We start from the raw sequence: 24,888 nt of genomic DNA on the forward strand, positions 1-24,888 counted from the left end.
CTTTCAGTCTCACAGAGAAATGATGCCTGTATGTAAATGATGAAAAAATAAGAAAAAGTAAATGTCACAAGAAATCACAAGAAAAAAATGTTCCATGTGATTCTGGAAATGATGGAGCCACAGTTCAGTCATTGGAATAAGAGAGAAATCGAACTTGGGCAGAGCGTTACCACTGGTCAGACATGAAAAATGAAGAGATAGAGGTAGTGGCTTGATTCTCCAGATGCTTGTCCACTATCGGGAAGGTGTATCTAAATCATAGGAAAGGAAGATGTCAAATAAGGTTGGGTTAGAAGTCTTTGACTTTAAGTGACACATGTAATGGATTTATAGTTGAAAGAAATGCGGGATTACTTCCAGGTCCAGTGACCAGAGAAGATTTCACAGATCAACATAGTCATAGTATTTGAACTGAACTTCGAGGAACTCATTGAATTGTGGTAATGGAAGAGCAGGTGGGAGGGCATTCTAGGTTGGTGGGACAGCGTTTAGTCATTCAATAAATATTTTTGAGTACCCAACTATGTCCCTGCACTGTTTAGTCATAAAAATACTGAAATGTGTAAGATATAATCTCTGCCCTCCTAGAATTAATGGAATACTAGAAAAGACAGAACCACAAATAGAAGAAAGTTAAGAAATACACATGTGTTTAGGGGAATATAAATCATTAAACAGGAAAGAATTCAAATAAAAGAGTACAGCTATAAATTGGATCAGACTTCATATTCCTTGCTAGAAAATTTAGAATATAGGCTCTGAGAGGCTACTGAAAGTTCCCGAGTAGAAAATCCTGGTATACCTAGCAAAGGTCTCCTTTTCCTCCCTAGCCTATTGGGTTCAACAGCTATAGCTCAAGCAAATGATTCTTCCTGCCCACTTCAGAGATAAGTAATACATGTTCTCTGTCGTCAAAGAATTTATTCTACACTAAGGAATTCACTGCATATACCAGCAAAAGCCATAAGGGAGTGGAATATAGGTGAGTTTATACCCGATCTGAGACCAGGAAAGATAATATGGAAAAAATAGAGCTTGAGAAAACCATCACATTTCAAGTCATACAGGAGTTGAGTTAAGAAAGTATCCCAAGCAGAATTTATTACCAAACTCAGAGCATAAAGGAAGGAAAACCCAGAGTAAATTCATGGAGGGGAACAGCAGGAGAAAAGACCACCAAGGGAAACTGGATCATTGGAAAGGGCTTTGTATTTCAGAGTAACTTTGTATTTCATTGCGGAGCAAGAGAGCCACCGGAGCCACTGAAGATTTATGATTAGAAAAGAGACACTATAAGTGGGTTTAAGAAGATTAACTTCTTAAAAGGGTTTCTATGAGGACTAAATGATTTAATAGATATAAAGAGGTTAGAATACTGCTCGGCATGTCAGTATTTTCAATTTTTTATTATTGGAGATATTTTTCCAAGTTTGCTTTTGTTATTTTTTCTCCAAACTTGAATATCATTTGTTTGTAGGAAAAGTCCATTTGTTTATAGAAATATTATATCTGTTTCTATACAGTCTTTACACTTTATCTTTTTATAATTATTTCTCATTTAGGGCTTCTGAATTTCTGACTTGGTTACGAAGGATTCTCTTTCCCAAGATTGTGTAAGTAGAGTCTGGTTTTTTCTTCTTTTTCTAAAGATATTTTGTTACTGTTTTATATTTTACATTTAAATCTTTAAATGTGATAGGGAACTGGGGCACCTGGGTAGCTCAGTTGGTTAAGCATCTGCCTTCGTCTTGGGTCATGATCTCAGGGTCCTGAAATTGAGACCCGCATTGGGCTCCCTGCTCAGCAGGGAATCTGCTTCTCCTTCTCCCTCTGCGCCTCCCCCTGCCTGTGCTCTCTCTCTCTCAAATAAATAAATAAATAAAATCTTTAAAAATAAACAAAAATAAGTGTGATAAAACATTAAGTGTGATAGGGAACTATATATTTTCCGAAGGAAGATAGAGTTGTGTCAGTACCATTATTACATAGCCCATTTTATTCTCTCTGAGTCAATGTAACACTATTTTCATATGTTACCTTCACATAGAGGAAGATAGGTTGAATTGTCTATTCTGTTGATCTAGTATCTATTCTTAGGCTAATATGATATTGATTTCCTTACCGTAGATTCACAGTTCTTTCAAATATCTCATAATGAAAGCCCTTTTTTATTATTCTTTTTATAATTCCACTTCACTATCATTGAGCATTTATCCTTTTATATGAATTTCAAAATAGTTTTGTCCAATTCCAAAAAGAATAATTATGGGGGGGATTCTAATTGAAATTTCATTAAACCTATAAATTAATTTGGGAAAAATAACATACTCTTAAGATTAAATCTGCTCTGAGTAGATACATATCTGGTTCTCTCAGAACTTGTTTCTTTCCTTCAAAATTATTATATATAGTTTTCTTATGAGTCCTGTTAACTATTGTAAATAAATTTTTTTATATTTTTGAATTTCTATTTTCAGATACTTTGTAGTTAGTCTGGATAACATACACTGATACTGGTAATTGAATATTATAATATTGCTTATTGATTAGGCTGGGCTTAGCTGAATGGTTCTCCCGGTGAGCTGAGCTGTGATCACACAAGGACAGCATCACTGAGGTGTCTTTACTTCAGGATGTTGGCTTATCAAAATGTCTTACTAATTATAGACTTTTGGTTGCCTCCTTTTGCCTGTTTTAAAATAGCTGTAATCTGGAGATGCAAACATATCATCGGCAGAACAAACCTTCTCTCTTCTTTTATAATGCTTATTCCAACTTTTAATTTCTGGTACACTGAATCCACTGATAGATCCAAGATAAGCTTAAATAATAATGGAGTTAGATCCCACCCCCTTCTGTACCCTGGTTTTAATTACATGCTTCTAGTGTTACATTATTCAAAATAATATCTGTGGTTGATATAATAAATAATTTTTACCACACGGTGGTCTCCATTTCTCAAGCAAACAATAATAATGTCGAATTTTCAGGTTGTATGTATCAAGCTGGTTCTTAAGTTTGTTCTGCAAACTATAAGAGAAGGAGGTACACGTTTCCAAAAAGAGATTTGAGAAAAATCCCAGTATAAGAGCCCCAAGTGCAGTCATATCCCCAGGACAATTTTCTATTTTCCTAAAAAATCCTCCCTTGATTCATATGCCGTCCCATAGGCCACACCAACCCTGCAGTGGCCTTACTTCTGGCCTAGCAGGCCACGTTTTCAGTAGAGCCCATGTGTGGTCCCTCCCACATAAGCTGAGAGGACCAGAAAGCACCTGCCCTTTTAACTAAGATAGATAAAGGTGAATTAATGCTTTCCACTCTTCCAATATTCCTGCCTTTTTAAACAACTCAGGTAAGAACTAAGTTAATTAAAATGAGAAAGTAATCCCTATTCTTCTAATTTTCCTAGAGGTTCCAGAACTCCATAATTAGCAGCTGCTATGTGAGAAGACTGAGGGTAGCTGCTGCTTCACCCATCACCTCCTCCCTGTTGGGTTTTCAAGGGCTAACCATGTGATTAACTGCAAAACAGCCATGGTTCCCTTCCTGGGACTCGTGCCTGTTGGCAGTTCTCACCCATGCTGCTTGAGCTCTCTGTAGTGGTTTGCTTTGGAAACAGAGATTTAGCAAATGTGACACAAAGGGAGGCTTAGAAAGCCTGTACCCTGGGGCTTTCCCCTAGCAACCCGAGCCACGGCGGCACTGAGCCCAGGTTAGTCTGCGGGGGACACCATCCAGCCATCTCTGTCACCCCAGCTCATAACCAGGTGCATCCCAGACGCAGGGGGCCCTAGGTGACTGCAGTCACACATGTGAGCCCAGTCCATTCCCGGAGAAAAACCAGTCAACTAAGCCAGCCTAAACTGCCAACTCACAGAATCATAAAAGAAAGACATGGTCATTGCTTTAAGCTTTGACGTTTTGGTGTGGTTTTTACAGTGATATCTAGCTGATAAACGGCACTGTTATTCCAATGGCAAATGGGGCCCTAGAGCCAGCAAGGAGAAAGACCTTTGAACCATTTCTTACAAAATGGGACAGAGGTGCTCCGGAAGATAGGAGCTCACATTTGGAGGCAGCGTAAGAAGGATGTTGCCTGCATCGTACCGCCACCACGGTGCACGCTGTGCCCAGGGAATGCTTGGTTAGGGTTCCTGGAAACTGCTGTGTATTATTAGGCAGAGAAGAGAGAATTAGCATGGGCACTGCCTACGGCAAAGAACAGAGCAAGGCACAACAGGCAAAGGAAATAGATGCAAAAAGTAGGGCGCAGACAGAGGCACTAAAAGACCCAGAAGGCATTCCAGGGAAAGGTGTGACAAAACATTGTAGACAAATCTCTCAGGCCACTATTTGTCTAGATTTCCTCTTTCACTATCAGTCTCCAAGTGAATAAATTTACTGTGATGCTTAAAGATTTATACCTTTGAATTCTTAGGTGCTTCAGAAGGGGAATGGATAAACATTTTTCAGGAAGCTTGTACAGTCTCAGATGATACAGACTTGTACTTACTAGAACAAATTCTACCACTACTTTTTTTTTTTTAACCTGAAGACCCTGCTTGCTCAGTACTTCAAAGACGTCAGAGTCAATATCTCTGCTGTTCACTTGACATTGCTTCATGGTCATGGTGTAGTTGCCACAGCTTCAGCCATCACTTCTCTTATCCCTTCTGTATTCAAAGCTGAGAGAAGGGAAAAAGTCTTTCTAAGTGAGTAAACTGAGGTTATTTGGGAACATTTAAAGGAAAGCAAAAGCTTTCCCAGGCCTTGCACTCTCCAACTTTCTCTTATGCTTATTGGCCAAAATTAAGTCATATTGCCAGCCCTAGCTACAAGGAAGGCTGGGAAAATGGAGAACCTGAATGTCATGATTCTCAGAGCCCCATCAGAAAAAAGTGGTGTCTAGAGTGGAAAGCTGCTGAGATATATATGATCCAATATGTCTATCATATAACATCATAAATTCATATTTATCTTAAGGATCTGCAAGATGACTAACGTTGGCCCATTTTCTTCCAGTATTCAAGTTAGAATAGCTCTGTGAAATACACATGGCCCTCTCAATGTGGGGTGGGCAAACTTTCTTTAAGGGCTTTTTAGTGAATATTTTAGGATTTACAGCCACACTGTGTACCACAAATACTCAACTCTGTTGTTACACTGTGAAAGCACGTTTTTTCATGAATGTTGTTGAATTATTTGAAATTCCCTTTTAGCATCAATGGAGGAGATCAGATCATTTATTCTCTCTAGATCCGTTAATATGATGAATCCTGTCAAGGATTTCCTACGTTTCAAACATCTTTAGATTTCCTCCACTTCTCCCACAAGCCTCCACTGCTCCCACAATTATATGCATCTCCTATAATTCTCCAGTCTCTCCCACAGTTCTTGGTATTACGATTGTCATCTCCCTCACACACACACACACAAAATCATGTTATATTCATGTTATGTTTTTGTGCGCTGTTGAATTCTGTCTGCTAACAATCTATTTGAGATTTTTTTATCAACCACAAGTGAGATAGGTCTGTGTTCCTTTTATATGCAATCTTTTTCAGTTTTAGGAATGAGTTTTAACATGATAGAAAGGGTCTAATTCGGAGAGATGATTGTAAAATGTTACAAAGCATAAGGTTCTTTTTTCCCCTTTTGCTTGATGAGATGATATGCTCTATGGGTTAAAGGGGAGAGATATGTGCCCCTTTCCCATGGTTACCAACAGGGCATTATGCCAACAATAAAATCATCTACAGTTTTGCAGCCCAGAACATTTCTCTCTCGGGTCCCAGATGGGCCACCCAAAGTAGTGCTAGTAAGAGAGCACTTTTGTGTGTGTCTCTCACAAAACAAATGTAATACGATGTCAAAGGCTAGAATGGATTTATGCACATTTCCATTCTAATGTGAAAATATATCCAACATCTCAAGCTCAGTTTTCAGTACTGAGTGTTTGATATTGGCCTTGGTCTTCAGACATGCTGCGATCGTTGGATCATGTTCCTTTCGTAGGGTGGGGAAATGGGAAAGAAATACGCCCAGGTGTTAATGTGACAGAGAATACAATCGAGATATTGAGATTGAAGAATTAGAGCCATGTTGCAAATGCATCTAAAGGAGCTCCTATCTCTAAAATTATTATGTCCATTCAATTGTGACTGCTGTCTCCTGGGTGTATTATTGTGCACCCGTGGGTTCACTTATTACTAATGAAATGCAAAACATGTTAAAAATCAGTATACTTCGATCATGCCTGTTTTCATCTTAAATAACTTAAAAATATTAGCTCCATGTATTTTACAAGTAAAATTTGCTCCTTTTCTCATGCTGAGCTTTTTTTCATGAAATTCCTAGCTTAAAAGCTAAGTTTACAGTAATTGACTCATTATATTTTTTACCAGAGAGACAAAACGCAACTTTGTTGTTTGCATATAGCTCTGTCAGTAGTGCCTAAAGGTAATTGCTGTCTGTAGGCCCATCTTTTATTAATCAGCAATAGCCAGTGTTTAATTTCACATTGTTTAGGTAGTAATAAAATTAATGAGGCGCTTTGATCGAACAAATATAAGAACATAGATATAGATGAAGACAGATTTATACAGACGCCTCCTGCCCTCCAGGATGAACTTACGTTACTGGCCAAAATGTATGTAGCAAGGATATCCCAGGGCCAGCAAGTTTTCATCAAAAAAATTTTCAAGTCTGGGGCACCTGGGTGGTTCAGTCGGGTAAGCACCTGCCTTCAGCTCAGGTCATGATCCCGGGGTCGTACATCAGGCTCTCTGCTCAGTGGGAAGCCTGTTTCTCCCTCTCTGTCTGCCTACTACCACCACCTCACCCAGCTCATGCATGCTGTTTCTCTATCTCAAACAAACAAATGAAATCTTTTTAAAATTTTTTTAAAAATAAAATAAATATAAAAACTTTTATTTTTTTTTGATGTAAAGTTCAATGATTCATTAGTTGTGTATAACACCCAGTGCACCATGCAATACATGCCCTCCTTACTATCCATCACCAGCCTCCCATTCCCCCACCCCCATCCCCTCTGAAGCCCTCAGTTTGTTTCTCAGAGTCCATAGTCTCTCACGCTCTCATCTGTGGAACATAAGAACTAGGAAGATCGGTAGGAGAAGAAAGGGATAAAGAAAGGGGGGTAATCAGAAGGAGGAATGAAGCATGAAATATAAAAAATTTTAAAAGCGTTTCATATAAGAGAGCTGACACAAAATACTATCTTAAAGGCTACAAAACCTCAGGCTTTTCACAGAAGCTCAAGAAGGGAAAGAATGGAAACAGCTCGTATGCTTTGCTACAGACTATCAGTTAATGTTACTTTTTGTATTAGAAAACAAAGGGGGGGGGAAGGACCTGGTTAATTTCATGAAAATAAACTATGGTTATTTTTAAACAAGTTTTAGGTAGGCTTTTAGGGAGTGTTTACTTATAACATTAACGGAAGTTTCAAACAGCATTGTTTGTATAGAAGGACATTTTTAAAAATACATAATAATATTGTATTGTTCTCTCATTAAGATAAAGGATTTTTTTAAAGTAATGAAAATCATGTTGCTATAGATTAATAGCTCCTTTCCTCCCTTAATTCTAAGGGTACTTGACTCCGTCCCAGAAACCCAAATAAGCAGGCACGTCCTAAGCCTTGTTGTCACCCGGAACACTCTTGCAGACATGAGTGTCCCAGCGTTTGTCCTTCCAGCCCTTTTTACTTCCCTGACAGCTATTCTTTCACTTTAATTAGACTTTAAATTTCTTGACCCTTCTACTTTCATCCTATTATTTCTCTTTTATCTTCGCTTCCTCCCCAAATCATGTGATCCATCACCTCAACTACAACCTTCTCAATGTCCTGGTTTCCCTGCTTTTCTGCTTCGTAAGACCTGGCCCAGAGAAACATTCCAACCCAAGAGCAATCCCATCAGCCTTCTGTGCATTCCACCTGGTCTTTCCACACAGCTGAAAAATGATACAGTCCCAAGATTTGGCATCATTGGAGCCAACAGGGAAGCTTCAGTCAGCCTTTCCCTGCTGCCTATCAGTCCTACATTTCCCTACTCAGCTCCCTTTACAAACTGTTTCAAAACCTGTCTCCTCCTCTCAGGTACCCAACCTTATCATCACCTCCCATTTCCTCCCCGTACCATGAAGTTCTTCCCATTCACAGCAATCTTTTTCTCCTTCTCTCTGCTGGGAATGGAAGACACAGTCTAATTCCTGCTCCTGTGTTCTGGATCCCGTCCTTTCCCTACCTCCTCAGAGAATTCATCCATTCAATTATGCTTCATGATTCAATTATATTTCATTTCATTGCTCGACTCCTTCTAAAAATTCTTTATTTTCCTTCTGTAAACCTACACTTTCAAAGTTTTCTTCTTAGGCCCTGGGTCATTCCTTTTCAATCTGATTTCTGATGATTCTTCCTCCATAGGTGCTTTAAAAAGGGGTGTGTGTGTGTGTGTGTGTGTGTGTGTGTGTGTGTGTGTATGTGTTAGAGTTCTGCATCTTGCCATCAAGGATTCTGTCCCTGTCATTCTAGCTGAGTGCTGCGTTCCACTGCTGTTTATAGTTGACATTGACTCGATATTGACTTTGTTAAATTCTATGTCTTCAGCTCAAATTTCTCCTGAATTTTAGATCAATATATCCAATATTTGCTGAATATTTTTCATTATATTGATAGTTCAGTTGCCAACACTGGGGTCAATTTTCCACTCACCCCCCAAATTGCTGTTACTTCTGTGACTCCCTTTTATAGAAGGATACCAGCATCCACCCCAGTTGCCCAAACCAGAAATCCTGGAATTATCTTTGATGTCTCCCTCCTTCTATCACTATATTTAATTTATCACCATAGCCTGTTGCTATCTTCTAGAAATGTCTTGATTTTTTCCATTTTTTATTATACCCACTGTCCTTTGGCATAGATCCTAATCTTTTCTCATCTATAGTATAAGAATTTTCTAACTGGTACCCTGAATTCAGCCATGCCTCCGATTAATCTGATTATTTCTAAAATTTTAACAGATTTAAAACTGTTCAGTGGTTCTCCACTGCTGTTGGGAAAACAGCCAAGTTTTCTAGAATGTAAGGAATTCTCTAAGCAATCTGTAGTTATCAGATGTGCCATCATTTTGTCTTTCTTCCTTTGCCTTCAAGCCATTGACATGCTCCTTTCTCTGCTTGTCAGAAATTAAAACAAATTGGCCTGATCATCTGCCCTCCTTTAGGATTTCATTCCGATGTCACTTCTTTCAGGAAGATTTTTCTGATCTCCCCAAAGTTAGGCTGCACGTCCACATGCTACCATGGTATCTTAAAAGGGGAACATTGCCTTTAATATGCAATACGCAATTTCTCCAAGTTCCCATATACCAAAATATCTCGCAAATATCTCTGCCTCAGTTTTTCCCTCCTCTAGTCAAAGGTGAGACGTCTTTCCTTCCTCCAGTTTAAAGCTAATTCTTCACCTTACACTCTGGATTCCATCCTCTCCTGCTTCTTGCCACTCGGATCCACCAATGTTCCTTTACCTCGTAAACTTACATCGAGTGAGAAAGATGAGAACTTGCATTCTACTGTATCCTTCTCTCCAGCATGTGCTCTGTTAAAACCTCTTCCTTCCTTAAACCCTCCCCTTTTACCTTGCTCATGAATTACACCTCTCCTTTTCTTCCTATCTTGCCAGAGTATATAATTCTTTGCATCATTTCCTCACCTGATTTTACTCCTCAAGCTACTATTGGAACTTTGTAAGCTTGTTTGTTTTCCAGTTTCACCAGAAACTCCCCAGTGACCAAATGTAATGTAGCTCATTCATCCCTTTTCTGCTCAGTCTGTCTACTGTATTTGACACTTGGTCAGTCTTACACTTCTCATATTCTTTCCTCCTTCAGAATCCCAAACACCCTAATATCTTGATTTTTTTTTCCTATGTCTCAGCTCACTCTTTTATGACCTCATTTTCAGGCTTCTCTTCTGACTGACCTTTGAGAGTCAGTGTCCTGGAGTGTCCCACTGTTGGCCCTACTCCTTGGTGCCTTCTCTCTCCCGGTGTGATCTCATCCAAGCCACTTCCTGCTTGTGGCTTCCATAGCCAACACCTTTTTCCTGACTTCCAAAATATATATCCACTTTCTTTCTCGAAGTCATAGACTTTTGGATGACCCACAACATCATCAATTCAACTTCTGTACTACTGAATTCATTATTATCCCTTGTTGCCCCACAACCAATTTTCCTAAATTTTCTGTTTCAGTGAGTTTGACATGCTCAGACACTGAAAGAAAGGAAAACAAAATAAAACCTGACGTTGATTTTGACCTGAGCTTCTCTTTCATGAGCCCTTCAATTTCCTCCCAAATCAAATCCACTTTTCCAACTTTCTCAGTGTTCTTCAAATGTCCCTCTGTGTTCTCATTGCCACCACTTTGCCCAGGCCCTCTTGATTTTTGAGAAATATTGCAGTATTTGACTCCTTCACTCCTGCTTCCAGCTTCACTACTTCTAATCATTGCTTCACTCTTCTGTCGCAGTTTTTCTAGACAGTCAATCGAATGAGGTCATATTCTTTCAGTGCACTATGTGTTAAGGGTAAAAGCCAGCATGCAAGGCCATCTATGATCTAGTCTGAGTATACACGTCTCAGAATTCACATTCCTCCACATTCCCCATTCCTCACTCCTCAACATAGCTCCCTGCCTCCCCCAAAATTCAGTGTCACACCACACTAGACTTCTTACTGGCCCCTGAAGAGATCATGTTGTTTTTTGTCCACATATTTTGGTTATGCAGTTTCCTCTAGTTGGTCTGTCCTTCCACCTTTTTTATCTGTCACTGTAGAGATTCAGCTCAATATTTACCTTTTCCAAGTCACTTCAGTGACTCCTGCAACTGCATTAGGTGACATCCCATGTTCCCTTATAGTACTCTGTGCACATTTCTGACATAAAATTTATAATTTTATTGTGATTTCCTATCCTCCAATAGACTAGGAATTTCTTGAAATCAGAGGCTTTGCTTTTCAATTCAGTATTCACATCACATGCAATGGTAGGCACATAATAGGTACTCATAAATGCTTATTGAATGAAAGCAGACTTGTTCAAACCAGCAAATCTATTTAACTATCCATGCTGTGTAGAATGTGGGAAAGGAAAATAGATACTAACGTTGTATTTGCACCTTTTTTCCCTTTTCTATGGAGAAATCCAAGGATAATATAAGAAAAGTGCCACTAGTATATTTGTGATCATTTATATTTCCAGTAATCTTGCACAGGCCATTTAGAGTTTAAAATGTAAACTCGCTATGATCAATAGGGGATGTAGAGGGAACAGGCCTAAAAACAAATAGCTTTAATGATGTAGCATTATCTTAATCCTGTTTCTTTCTCATTTCTTATGGACATATTGATTCATTCATTATTTATTCATTATTGAGCATTTACTGTGTTCCAGACATCCTGGTAAACACCAGGGTCATTAAGATGAGCAAGACTTGTCCTCTGACATAAAGAAACTCTTAGTAGTGGAGAATGCACTTGCAAACTAAATATTTTTTTAAACTTATATAGTTTAATAGAGACATATCCTCATTTTTATGAAAGTGCAGAGAAAGGAACAATGAGATGAGCAAGACCAAGCAGCCATTAATTGTTCAGGATGTTGCCACGTGGAAAATGATATTTGAGTACTGGAGTGAGGTTGCCTGAAATATCACTCCGTTTACTTTCCCCAAACCACATACCTTCATTTCTCCTACTTACTGTTACAGACCCATAAGCATCTCTACCCACACCTTATCTTGAATTCCCTCTTATACTTATGTTTATATATTTGCAATTTTGTTAATTTTGTGCTTCCTTAATTAGATTTTAAAACATCTTAAATACAGGATCATATTTTCATAATCCTAATACTAAATTATGTCCCTGTGGGTGCTTAATAAATATTTATCAAGGCATTGTCTTAATGTTCTTAGCATCATTAAGTTGGAGGAATCAGTTTCTATGTTTGATAATTTTCATTTTTTTATTAATTTATGAAATGGTAAATTACACTGTTTCAAATATTCTCTAATTCATTTTCTTTTTTTGATACACAATTACTCACTATAAATTATTTATCTCTTCCTTCAAAATTTCAGTCATTTATGGTTACAGTATATAAATAGTATCACCAAACATAGCTTCCTAATTTGTTTCACATGTCAAGGTTGTAGGAAATTGCATAAAGATTTCTTAAACCCCAACAGAACGTCTATATAGAACAGACTATTCTATTAGAAAACCCCTTATCTTACTAGTGCCCACAGTTTAGTAGGAATGATGATTAAGCCAAAAGAGGATACTGTATAGCAGAATACTATCTAGAAACTGGTTAATTAGATCAGAAAGACCCAGTCCAGGCTCTATCACTTGCTTCTACATAGGCTTGAGAAAGTTATACAAATTTTCTGAGTCTCAGTTTTCTCATCTGTAAAATAAGATAAATATGAAAGTCAATAAACTAATGAGAGACAGTATCTAGCAAAGTGTCTGGGGAGACACATATAAATGGCCCAGTTGCTACTATTAATAGTGTTACTTACGAGCTAAGATTTTAATACAGAGCAGAAATTGTTGTGAAGGAAAATATGAAATTGAAGACGTTGCATACCGAGCAGCCCATATACTGCTTGCTTCATCGTAAAACACTACCTTCACAATCATGGCAAGATTATTTTCATTCTGCAAAAGAAAAAGAAAATGTTTATTGAAAAATTTGTTGTACGACTTTACGGAAGAAACCGCTTTTACCTAGACCAAGTGAAACTGTTCTGAAATATTTTGTTCACTTTGCCAATTTCCTTCTAATGAAAGAGCAGTCCAATTTATACATTTGTGTATATATGTTACTATATGTGTGTGTGTGTGTGTAATATATGTATATATCACATTAAAGTCAGTAGAACTTCAGGGAATAGTCAAACTGCCACACCATTACTTCTGAAGGAATAACTCTAGTTACAAAATAAGAATTATTTTGACAAACTAAGTAATATGATAGATTACAAAAAAATAGATTTAGGAGTGCCTGGGTGGATTAGTCGGTTAAGCATCTGCCTTCAGCTCAGGTCATGATCCCAGGGTCCTGGGATCAAGCCCTGCAACAGGCTCCCTGTTCAGCAGGGGTCTGCTTCTTCCTCTCTCTCTCTCTGTGTACTCTCTTCCTCTCTCTCAAGTATAAGTAAATAAAATCTTCGAAAAGATAGATTTAAAGAAGATACTTTGCAAAGATACTTTTTCTGTATGAAGTCAAACTGGCAAGTCACAAGTCACATAACAACCTGTAATTAAATATTCTACCCTGTTTGACACAAATCAGACCAAAAAAAAAAAAAAAAAGACACATGTCAACAGATCTGTTCAATAATTTTAAAATGTTTGTAATAATAATACTTTTATGGATTCTATCATTTTATTAGCAAGAGGGAAATATAGAAAATCAATTTTAATTTCTTTTAAAAATCACTTTGTGTATCAGAATAAATCCCAATTCCACGGCTATCTGTTTGGAGAGCTCATTAGAAATGAAATGTGGATTTGCAGCCTCAGAGAAAGTGATTCTGGTTCCTTTTCATCTTTCTAGCGTTAAAACAAGAATATATAGACTTTCTCTTGTGTGTTTTCTCTAGGTAAATTACCTTTTAAGTTCTTAAAGACCATAGTTTCTTTTCATACTTTGAAAATTTAAAAAATATTTTTATAACCTTACTTAAAGGTTTGCCCGACTAATTCACAAGGTCTTTGGAGATCTCTCATATCTAGACTGAAATGTGTGTACCTTCTCACAGGTCATTCAAACCTTTATATAACAAAGTTTTATTCATCTGTTAGGATCAAAGTATTCTCAGAAACTGACAAATTTTTTCATATACTTCTAAGAAAAAATTTAATTATGTAACTGTAAATTTCCATTTTTTGTAAGCTGTTTTAACTTCGTATTAGCTAATCTTTAAATTAGTTAATGTGGAAGAAAAGGTAAGCATTTAACTTCAATAAAGAGAACTTTAATTCAATAATATTTTTACTTTTCAAGAGAGTACATTTAACTCCGTGAGTATCTGAATTATTCTTGTCAAGGGTTAATGACATTCTCTGTTCTTAAATTTTCACTAAAGAATTCCCAAATACTTCATCCCCAAAGTCCAAAATTCTATTTACTAATAGTAATTAGTGGTGATTGGGGTTCCAGCTTTCATTTAGTGAGTATAAAAGTACAGTTCTTCTCCAAAACCAGTACCTCTTCAGACCGGTATTTATTAGCTCTTTCTGCAGCATTTCTGTGAAAGAGAACTGGAGGCTTTGTGAAGGACAGGTGGAGGAGAGGGAGGAGAAGGAGGCTTAATAATAACCACACTCATCCTCTCTAGAATCCCAATCACTCTGATTTTGTCCTCAGACTTGCATACACAGTTTAGCAAAACAAAGAGAATTAACGAGGCCTACTCCTTGAGGTTTAGCAAGCATCTCCTTTTATTTGAGCATTGCCCCAGACCCCATCTGCTTCCTTACTCAAATGGTTTACCAAAGTATTCCTCCCCACTAGCTGTCTAGCGCTCTAACCACAGTCCTGGCAAGCACACTTTTCCTTATGTTGTATTCCATCAACAATACGTAAGTGACGCTTACAAAATAGTGTCATGAGAAACTACTCCACTGGGGCCCCCTTTCATCCACTCTCGCTGCATTACCTGCTGACCTCCTGGAAACTTTACTCTGGCCACCACAACACCACATTCTCCTTGTCCGGCAGTCTATTTTAGGCCCCCCCAACTAATTTCTATCCCCGACTTCTAAATGTATTATTAAACTTACCTACATCTACTTCTAAACAAAAATTTAGGCAGATCGTCCTCGGTAGATGGTCCCCAGAGATCTGAGTTCTACTCTCTGCTTTCTCTCCCCTTTAGTAAAGTTCATCCACATTTCTTTCCTTGCTTGTTATCAACCCTTCCTTTGGGTTCTTAAACTACAGACCTAATATCCATTTCTCCGCTGAAGTTTTAACTCTTGCATTCTCAAGAATGCCTCAAGTTGAACATGTCAGAATAAATAAATTCATAAATTTTCTTGCCAAACCTGCTTCTTGTCCCACTGTGTCGCTGTAAATGGTGCCGACATCCCCAAAACACTCAGCGCAGGGCCAGTCTCATACCTCTTTCGCTCTGGCATCTTCTTCATCTGACCCATGCCTAAATTATGTCCTCCATCTCATTTCCTCTGCCATTCCTCTAGTTCATTATTTCTGACTTAAAGCCATTTTTGTTAGAATGTCTTCCTCCTTTTAATCTTTTCCCTCCTTAATGTCTTTTAAAGTGCAGCCCAAACAGTCTCCCCAAAGTACAGCTCTTCCAGTGACTCCCTATTATCTACTGATTAAATTCTAAATCTCATATTATTTATAGTTAACATTCCCTCGGTGTGGTTTTACCTTTATTTACCACAACTGCCCAAGACATAACCTTGGATTGTACTCAGCAAGACATTCCCAGGGTATACCCTGCACTCTCCTTCCCACAGATGGCCTTTTGTTCATACCAAACCCTGAAGCAGGAATGCCTTTCCCCAGAGCTGATTCCCTGTTGTCCTTGAGTCTGTTTTTGATTATCCTCTCTACCTAGCCCCACCACAACCACTCAGTTACTCTGCAGAACCTGACCATATTTGTTTTCTTCATAGCTCTCTACATTTTGAAATTCTTTGTGAGGGTTCATTTGTTTATTCTCTAGCCTGTAACATCCAGGGACATGAATGAAGGTTTTTGTTGTTGTTGTTGTTCATTTGTCTGTTTTTTTTAATAATAATTTTTTATTATGTTATGTTAGACACCATACAGTGCATCCCTAGTTTTTGATGCAATGTTCCATGATTCATTCTTTGCGTATAACACCCAGTGCACCATGCGATACGTGCCCTCCTTAATACCCATCACCGGCCTATCCCAATCCTCCACCCCCCTCCCCTCTGAAGCCCTCAGTTTGTTTCCCAGAGTCCATAGTCTCTCATGGTTCATTCCCCCTTCTGTTTACTCCCCCTTCCTTCTTCCCTTTCTTCTCCTACTGATCTTCCTACTTTTTATGTTCCATAAATGAGTGAAACCATATGATAATTGTCTTTCTCTGCTTGACTTATTTCACTTAGCATTATCTCGTCCACTCCCGTCCATGTTGCGGCAAATGTTGAGAAATCGTTCTTTTTGATGGCTGAGTAATATTCCATTGTATATATGGACCACATCTTAATCCAATCATCTGTTGAAGGGCATCTTGGCTCCTTCCACGATTTAGCTATTGTGGACAATGCTGCTATGAACATTGGAGTGCATATGGCCCTTCTCTTCACTATGTCTGTATTTTTGTCTGTTTTTTAACCACCATATATATTCCCAGGATGAAGAAAGTTTGAAAAAGATGAAAATGTGTATTACAATTCTTCTTTGCAATAGGCATTGTCTTTTGTGCAGTGAGATATTCTATCTCCACTGTTTGAACTCTCAAACCATTTTTAATACAGTATTTTAACAGTAATTATATTAATGTTGATAGATTTTCCTCCAGAAGTCGTTTTCTGAAAATAAGCTCCATTGTACCAATTTAATTGATTATTAATGCAAATTTCTCAGGCTATTTTCCTTCTTATTATCTTGCTAAAATTATTGTTTATTTATTTTTATTTTTTATTTGAGGGGAGTTGAAACACATTGTTACATTAGCTTCAGCTGTCAACATAATAATTCAACAACTCTATATGTTAAGCTATGCTCACCACAAAGTGTCACTCTCACCATATAATGCTGTTACAGTATCATTGACTATATTCCCTATGCTCTACCTTTTTTTCCCATGACTTATTCATTTCATAACTGAAAGCCTATATCTCCCACTCCCCCTCACCCATTTTGGCCATCCCTCTAGTTCCCTCTGGCAACATTTATTCATTTGTTTTATTTTTTAGATTCTACACATACATGAAATCATATGGTATTTGTCATTCTCGACTGACTTATTTCACTTATCATAATACCCGCTAGGCCTATCCATGTTGTTTCAGATGGCAAGATCTCATCCTTTTTCATTGCTGCATAATATTCCGTGATATATATTCCATACATAAATCATATTATTTTTTGTCCATATCAAATTTTAAAGTACCACGAGAGACTATGGACTCTGGGAAACAAACTGAGGGCTTCAGAGGGGAGGAGGGTGGGAGATTGGGATAGGCCAGTGATGGGTGTTAAGGAGGGCACGTATTGCATGGTGCACTGGGTGTTATAAGCAAACAATGAATCATGGAACACTACATCAAAAACTAAGGATGTACTGTATGGTGACTAACATAATAAAAATTATTATAAAAATTTTTTAAAGTGTTACAGTTTTTGCTGTTATATATTTTTTGTGCGTGGCCATTTTCTCCTATCTTCTAGGTCATATTTGGCAATTTAAAATGTCTAGATTATTTGCTTCCTCTATTTTTTTTATCGATTATAGTTTGGGCCATTTTCAGTTTAATTTTTTGTTGATTATACTAATAATGATATTTATTATGAATTGGAAATCACAATTTTATTTATTCATTAGGTACTACATCAGAAAATTGTGAAGAATTTGGTGAGAGAGAGAAAGAAGAGAAGAATTTTGGGACATTGACAAACCTACTCTCACGGGGGGACTCATCATCTATACAGAAAAAGAGAGACAGTCTGTGAAATTTCTGGTTACTTTGAACTCTCGCAGAAATCTCCTCAACTCAGCAAGACCATAGGGCTTGATTTGAGCTCCCTGCTCTGTGTGTGTGTGTGTGTGTGTGTGTGTGTGTGTGTATGTGTGATAGCCCAGAAAACACCTCCAGCTAAAAGTCAGTGCAGTTGTGGAGACTGCCTCATTTGTTTACTTTGTCTTAGAGAATCACAATCCTACATAGCATATTTTCCAGCATTTGAAACATTGATTATATATATTTCATCTTTATAACTCTTTACAATGGAGGACTAGTTTGAAATTGGTTTCTGTAACATGGTCAAAAGCAGAAGTCTTTTCCTATTTGTTTGGGGCCTAGCTTTTGTGTTGGAGTTGGACTCAAGAATGAGTCTCGGAAGAGCTCACTGGGGCTCCGTGTCCACAGGAAGTTTGGTGGAATGTGGATTTCACTGTCACTCACGTGGCTGAGGCCCAGCTAAGTGGACCAGTTCAGTCTCTTTACAGAAAATTATTGAATCTTTAGGATATGAAGATTGGCTGCCGAGCTCTCACTTTTTGGGGAGAACGTTAAAGGGAGGGAGCTGGGGGGTTGCTATTCAATATGCTTTCTTTTATTTACTCCCTGATTTTCAGTCCATTGTCCCTGCTTCACCCTGTGCCTGGTGTCCCTGGGTTGAGTCTCTCTGTTTCTATTTCTCCAGTAAGTACCCCCCACAACTACTACTGCTGAGTGGGAGTGTAATCATCTGGCTACTTTGGCGTAGAGGAGATGTCCTGTTGACTTTACCATCAGAACGTATCTAGAAACTAATGATATTCCAACATTTCCATTGCTATCACTCCAGTCCTAGCCACCGTGATGGTTCATGTTATGTGTTAACTTGGTTGGGTTATGGTGCCCAGTTGTTTGAACAAACAAAAGTGTAGATGTTGCTGTGAAGGTATTGTTTATATGTGGTTAACATTTAGATCAGTTATCTTTGAGGAAAGCAAATTACCCTCTATAATATGCATGGGCTTCACTCAGTCAGGTGAAGACCTTCAGAGCAAAGGACTGAAGTTTCCCACAAAGCAGCAATTCTGCCTCAAGATTGTAATGGAGAAACCCTGCCTGAGTATCCCTGCCCTGCAAAGTTTGGATTCAGAACTGTACCATCAACTCTCATCTGAATTTCCAGCCTGCCAACTTGACCTATGGATTTTGGACTCTCAGACACTACACTCATGTAAGTCAATTCCTTAAATAAATCTTCCCCTGTCCTCCATCTCTACTCCTGGCCTCTCTCCCTCTTCCCCTGTTTATATATGTATGTGGTATACATGTATGTGTATGTGTATGAATATGGTAGATATATATATGTTTGTGTGTGTGTATGTATTCATTCTGCATCTCTGGAAAACCCCAATACACCACCATCATTTCTCACATGGATTTCATCAACCACCTCAAACCTGATGTCCCTTTCCCCAGTTCCATCCCTTACAGCCTATTCACTAGATAGCAACTAGAGACTTTTTCAAACTCAAGTTTTTACCTATCATACACAGGATAAAATCTAAACTCCTGACCACAGACAAGGACTTCATGCCCTAACCCCTGGCAGCTGTCCCAGCCTCACCTCTCATCATCCCAGCTGCTGCTAAGTCCACTCCAGCTATCCTGCCTTCCATCCATAGCTCTGCCACGGGAAATTTTCACAGGTTTCTATTGCTTGAAATGTTCTTTATCCAGTTCTTTACCTGCTCATAAATCTCTGCTCCAAAATTATCTCCTCCAAGTGGCTGTGCCTCGTGGACCCATTCACTAATCACCCTCCCTTTCCTCCTACCATTAATCATCACTCTTATCCCTTTATTCTACTTCCTTTTTCTTCATGGCACTTAGTACAACCTGAAATTACATCACTTAATTATTTAATTATTTATGTACTTTTTTTTTCTGTCTCTCTAACTAAAATGGGATCTTCACAAGGGCAGGAAAGATGTCTGTCTTATTCCCTGTTTATCCTCAACACCTAGAGAATACTTACTATGTGGTGATGACTCAATCAATATTCATTTACATGAGTGAATGAATAGTCTTTGTCTGACATTTTGTAGCACACTGCTTTGATAATATAATCATAGAATTACTTTATCATCATTAGGCTGATTATAACAAATTAAAGACAGCCTCCATTTGAAGCATGTGTGCCTTATACAGAATTTGAATAATTTAACATAAAATTACATAAGAAAATTACAAAAGGAAACCCACTGACTATTCAGTTATATCTCACATTCTAGAAATCTGTGGGCTTCAGTGGTTTGACAAGTTGTTTGACATCACATAATCATAAGCACTTCATAAACCCGCCAAAGCATTTTCCCTCTACATTTTCATCTCTCAGAAAGGGGTAGATTTCCATATTTAAGTAACACTGAACCCAGTTCTCCATAAATCAAGCCTTAAATCAAGCTTCCTGTTTAATTAAACAATTTGGCCAGTCCTATCTAAATTGGCTATTTATTATCCAAATTGTCAGTCAAGTTGTTCCTAAGGCAGAATGTTCAGTAGTGAGACAATGGGACTAGTAATCAAAAATGGACTCTAATCTACACATTACCTGAGTAAGCCTCGCACAACGAGGCCCCATGGAGTGGAGAATGATAATCCTAACTGTGTGAGCCATTGAGATGTGTGGGTGAACACGCATTAGTGTGTGTGTATGTGTGCTAGCATGTGTGAGCCATTGAGATGTGTGGGTGAACACACATTAGTGTGTGTGTACGTGTGCTAGCATGTGTGTGTACAAGAGGTAGAAAGAGAAAATCAAATAAGATAAAACACATGAAAGTACTTTGACACCTTGCACTTAAAATATCAGAGTAAATTACTATTACTGAATAGCAGCAGCTAACATTTTTGAGCACTTATGTTCTAGGCAGTTCTCTAGGTGTTTACATTCAGTATCCCAAAGAATCCCATAGAAGCCACAAATGTTAGGTAAGGTTATGTTCCTCATTATGTGTGTGAGCAAACTGAGGCATACAGTGGGTAACTAGCCCAAAGAAACCCATCTAAAAAGTGGATGTCAGACTTCAGACTGAGGCATTCTGCTTCCAGAGTCTTGGATTCTAGCTACATATTATGTTTTGTTGCACAGATACAGTTTTAGAGAACACTTTGGAGAAATTTTCCTTTTCAGTTTTCTAGCAAATGGGATAAGAATGTGAGATGCAGCAAGGTGGCTGACTCATGGTAGGGGCCCTTAAATATCAATGCCTTTCCTTCTTTCCAGTTTAGGGTCCTGCCTCCTCATTTGAACTTGTTTCTCCATAAACATGCGGTTCCTTCCCACAGGCATTTTTGGTCCCAGGAGGTCATTCTACTGAGTTGAGGTTTGTAATAAGATGGAATTGACATATGTTTCATCTGGAATAGTGGGTAATACTGAGAATAAATATCAGTGTTTTGTAATCATTTCTAATAACCAGGAACTGTGCTAAGCAATCGCTACACATTAATGCATTACAAATAGACTCAACATTACTTTGTTAAACATTTTTTTAAGTTTTTCAGAATTATTTTGATAATGTTCTAACGCTTTTGTCCAACTCATGGGTGGATTGTCATGGGACCAGGACTTGGCGAGGCAAATAGGAATCTCCATCATTCTGCTCATCCCCCCCTCCTCACCAATAGCCTACATGATAAGCAAAAAGAGGCTTATCCTCAATTCTCATGAAAAATACAAGTTTTCACTTCTTCCTTGTGAATAAAACTAAGCATTTATTTATGTCTCCCTAACCTACACCTGAGGAAATAATTGACCTGGTGCTTGTTCCTATTTAGCCAAAAATCCCTTTGATCCCCATAGACATATTTATTCCCCTGAACAAGAAAAAAGAATGTGATCTTTCCTGGGGAGGGGATGGGGAGAAGAGGGGGCTTGGGGAGCAGGGTTTGATCTTGTTGACTAGAAGTAACCTTCTTCAAATTAGTTCTTTCCTCAAAAACATTCAATGATTTTACATTTCCCATTTCCTCCATTTGTCCATGAAATTGATTGTTTCCACATTAGAAGATTGTCCTGAGGGGAAGTATTTTTTTTTAAGAGTTTATTTTAGGGCGAGGAGGAGCAGAGGGAGAGGGACAAGCAGACTGTGCTCAGAGTGTGGAGCCTGATGCGGGGCTTGAGCCCACGACCCTGAGATCATGACCTGAGCTGAGATCAAGAGTGGATGCTTAACCGACTGCACCACCCAGGTGCTCTAAAGGAAGTATTTTTTAAAACATATCATGATCCTATACCACTGCCCAGAGCAAGACACCATCATAAGTCATTAACATGCCACATGACTACTGAATAAATAAAAGCTACAAAGCCCCGGTTATATACAATCTCAGGCAATAATGTTTGCAAACCTACATACACTAAAACAAATGTAAACAGTAAATGTGGCATGAGGGTGATCAAAGGATGCACAGAGACTACCACTTATGGTCAGTCTGCCCCCCAGGAGCCAGCACCAGCCAGCCCCTGGAATCAGGCCATTTTTTATGCTCAAAAAAGAAAAAAGAAAAAAAAAAAAGCTGAGGGAGAACAAGGTATTCCCTTACAGAAAGCCCATGACAATCTAATATACGTTGAGTGATTTTGTGCCTAAATACATCTGGAAGGGTTTAGGATTCTGATTGTGGAATTAGATATTAAGCTTTTTGAGCCAAGAATCTGGTTCCTACCTAAGTTACCATTGCCTCCATGCCCCTCAGTGAATCAGTGAATCTTTACCTGGGGTGCTCTGTTGGCGGTCACTGTGACTGCTTGCCACAAAATCATAAACAGCATTTTCTTTAAATCATAGATTCAAAAGGGCATCCAAAACTCTAGCAGTTTGTTCACCACTAATGAGAAGTCTAGAGAGAATAGATGAGTGTTGAACCAAACCGCTGCCTACAGAAGTCCCTTAGCAGTACACAGATGGGCGTGAGCCCTTGGAAACACTGAAGCCTCCCGTTTGTCACACACACAGAATTAGCCTTCATCTTTGATAGAGTGACCAAATATAAGTCCTATAAAATAGCATCTTGACCTGAAATGACACTGGGGGCAGGTCGGTGACCCTATCATATATCCAGTTACAGAAAAATGGGAAATGCAAGGTTCTCGTTGTTTTCCCCCAAACTAAATGACTTTCTCCTTTCATGAAAATAATACACTGCATTTCTCTTTTGAATTGTCTATTCTTTTAATTAGAGAACTGGGGAAATTTCTCCCTTGCTAAGTCTTCCCAACCCTGTGAAACTGTAATGACTAGTGTCGAGCTGTCAGCTCGGAAAATGTATTTGCAGCGGCCCCTGTCACGTGGGTGGTTCTTTCTGTCCCAGCCAAAGCCAGATCCTTTTTTATTTTTGCTCTTAAGTGAGCAAATTAGGAGGAGGTAAAATGAATAAATCTTCATTACATTCTGGAAAACAGAATTGTAAACTGCTTACTTAAGCTCTACCAGGCAAGTTAAATGAATAGGAAGTCCTTATTACACCAGAAGGCTGGATGAGTTTTTAAACATTGGGAAGAGTCGCTGAGAGTGTAAATACTCTAATTTCACACCTGGCCCAAATATGTCAGGAGTGATCTACCTTTTGCATTTGAAACATCACTCCATCTTATTGTACAGTGGAGTAGGCTGTATTTGAAGTCAAGTTCTTAAATAAAACTTTTTGGACTGCTTAAAATTCTGCTTTCTCACAATACATATAAGCTTGCTCTCTTTTCTATAAACTTTTCTCTTCACCCACGCTTCTCTACTTAGGATATATTTAGTAAAATAAGCTCATTTTCTTAAGAGCATTTTTATTCCAAGTTTTAAAGTCATAAATATGAGGTCTGACAATTTTTTTTTTTTTTGCTACACCTGGTGGTCCAAAAGCAATTATAGGCTACAGAAAACAACGTTCTAAGGCAGCCATGGGCATGTGGCATCATCTTGCCCCAAATGAGTTCAGCACATCTTCAGTCATTTATAGCTCTTGAGTATTAGAATAAAAGTATGCATGTATGCAGACTGTCATTAAGCAAGTTTTTTTACAAGCTCTCCCCAGACCACTGCAGGTATATTCAGCAAAATTTGGGTTGCCAAGCCCTCCTCAGTAAACCTGCATCTTTACAGCCGGTGTGTGCCAGTGAGATTCACCCGTGTTCTCCCTGTGTGCATCCAAATGCACTGTTAAGAAGAAAATTCTGTTGAATTCAAATTCATATAGTATATTGTATTCCATGGGATCTTTCTCAAATATGAGTTTATATAAATTAAAAAGAAATGCATGAAATTATGTGGTTCTTCAAAATAAAAATTCACCTGTGTTTTGTATGAATTTTTGTTTTTTATTTTAAGGTTTTCCCTCACTGGCATCATCATAGGCCATTTTAACGCATTTATTATACTTGAGACAACATATATTTGGAGGATAATGCTAGTTCAAGTTTTAGCAACACATTAAATTTTAGAAATTATGGAGAAAACTTAGTGATAACCCCCACTATCAAGAGACATACTTAGTAATTGTTATTAGTTTTTGTATGGATTACTAGAGACAGAATCTGGCTCCTCAAATTGTTAAATGCTGCCACAGTATGATGGGAAAAAGAACACATTTAATGCCATTCATTACTATTACTGTTTCTTAAGATCCAGACATATTTATATGCCCCAATACTATTGACCCTGAGATATATGGAATATATTCTTTCTCAAAAAGTAACTCAACAGCCTATGATGTTTTTTGACATGTGGGAATTACTGATATTGTAATATGTAGAAAAAACTTTAAACTTAAAAATCTTTTATATTCAATCCACATATAACCAATGCAAACTTACCTTAAATGATATAGCTCAGTGATCTGGGCACATCCTTCTCTCTCTTTTTTCCCTGTACTAAGCTCCAAGATGGCAGAGAGAGGAGCTGTGGATCCTGTGAGCAGAGACCAGGCTCCACCCTGCTGTTGGCAAGAGCGTTCAGGCCCCACCACTTTCTCCAGACCTCTCCTCGACTCCCATTTCATAACCCCTTCCCCTGTTGCAAGCTCCTATCCTACAAGTCCGGGTGCTAAGGCTCCAGTCCCAAGCAACACTT

The 24,888-nt window shown here is 38.3% G+C and overlaps 1 long non-coding RNA gene across 11 annotated transcripts in view; it reads left to right on the plus strand.

Moving 5' to 3' along the window:
• Nucleotides 1–24,888, plus strand: part of LOC105241731 — a 246,563-nt gene that overhangs the window by 143,540 nt on the left and 78,135 nt on the right. For 5 of the 11 annotated variants that reach the window (XR_004621902.1, XR_002144474.2, XR_004621900.1 and 2 more), the window contains 2 exons: nucleotides 1,563–1,613; nucleotides 18,797–18,995. This is a non-coding gene — a long non-coding RNA (uncharacterized LOC105241731). Of the gene's footprint in view, nucleotides 1–1,562; nucleotides 1,614–17,649; nucleotides 18,996–24,888 lie in introns of all 11 variants that reach the window. The other 6 variants (XR_004621898.1, XR_004621899.1, XR_004621896.1 and 3 more) reach the window with 5 other exon arrangements.

Source organism: Ailuropoda melanoleuca, chromosome 18 (genome assembly GCF_002007445.2).
Source record: "Ailuropoda melanoleuca isolate Jingjing chromosome 18, ASM200744v2, whole genome shotgun sequence".
Classification (NCBI taxonomy): domain Eukaryota; kingdom Metazoa; phylum Chordata; class Mammalia; order Carnivora; family Ursidae; genus Ailuropoda; species Ailuropoda melanoleuca.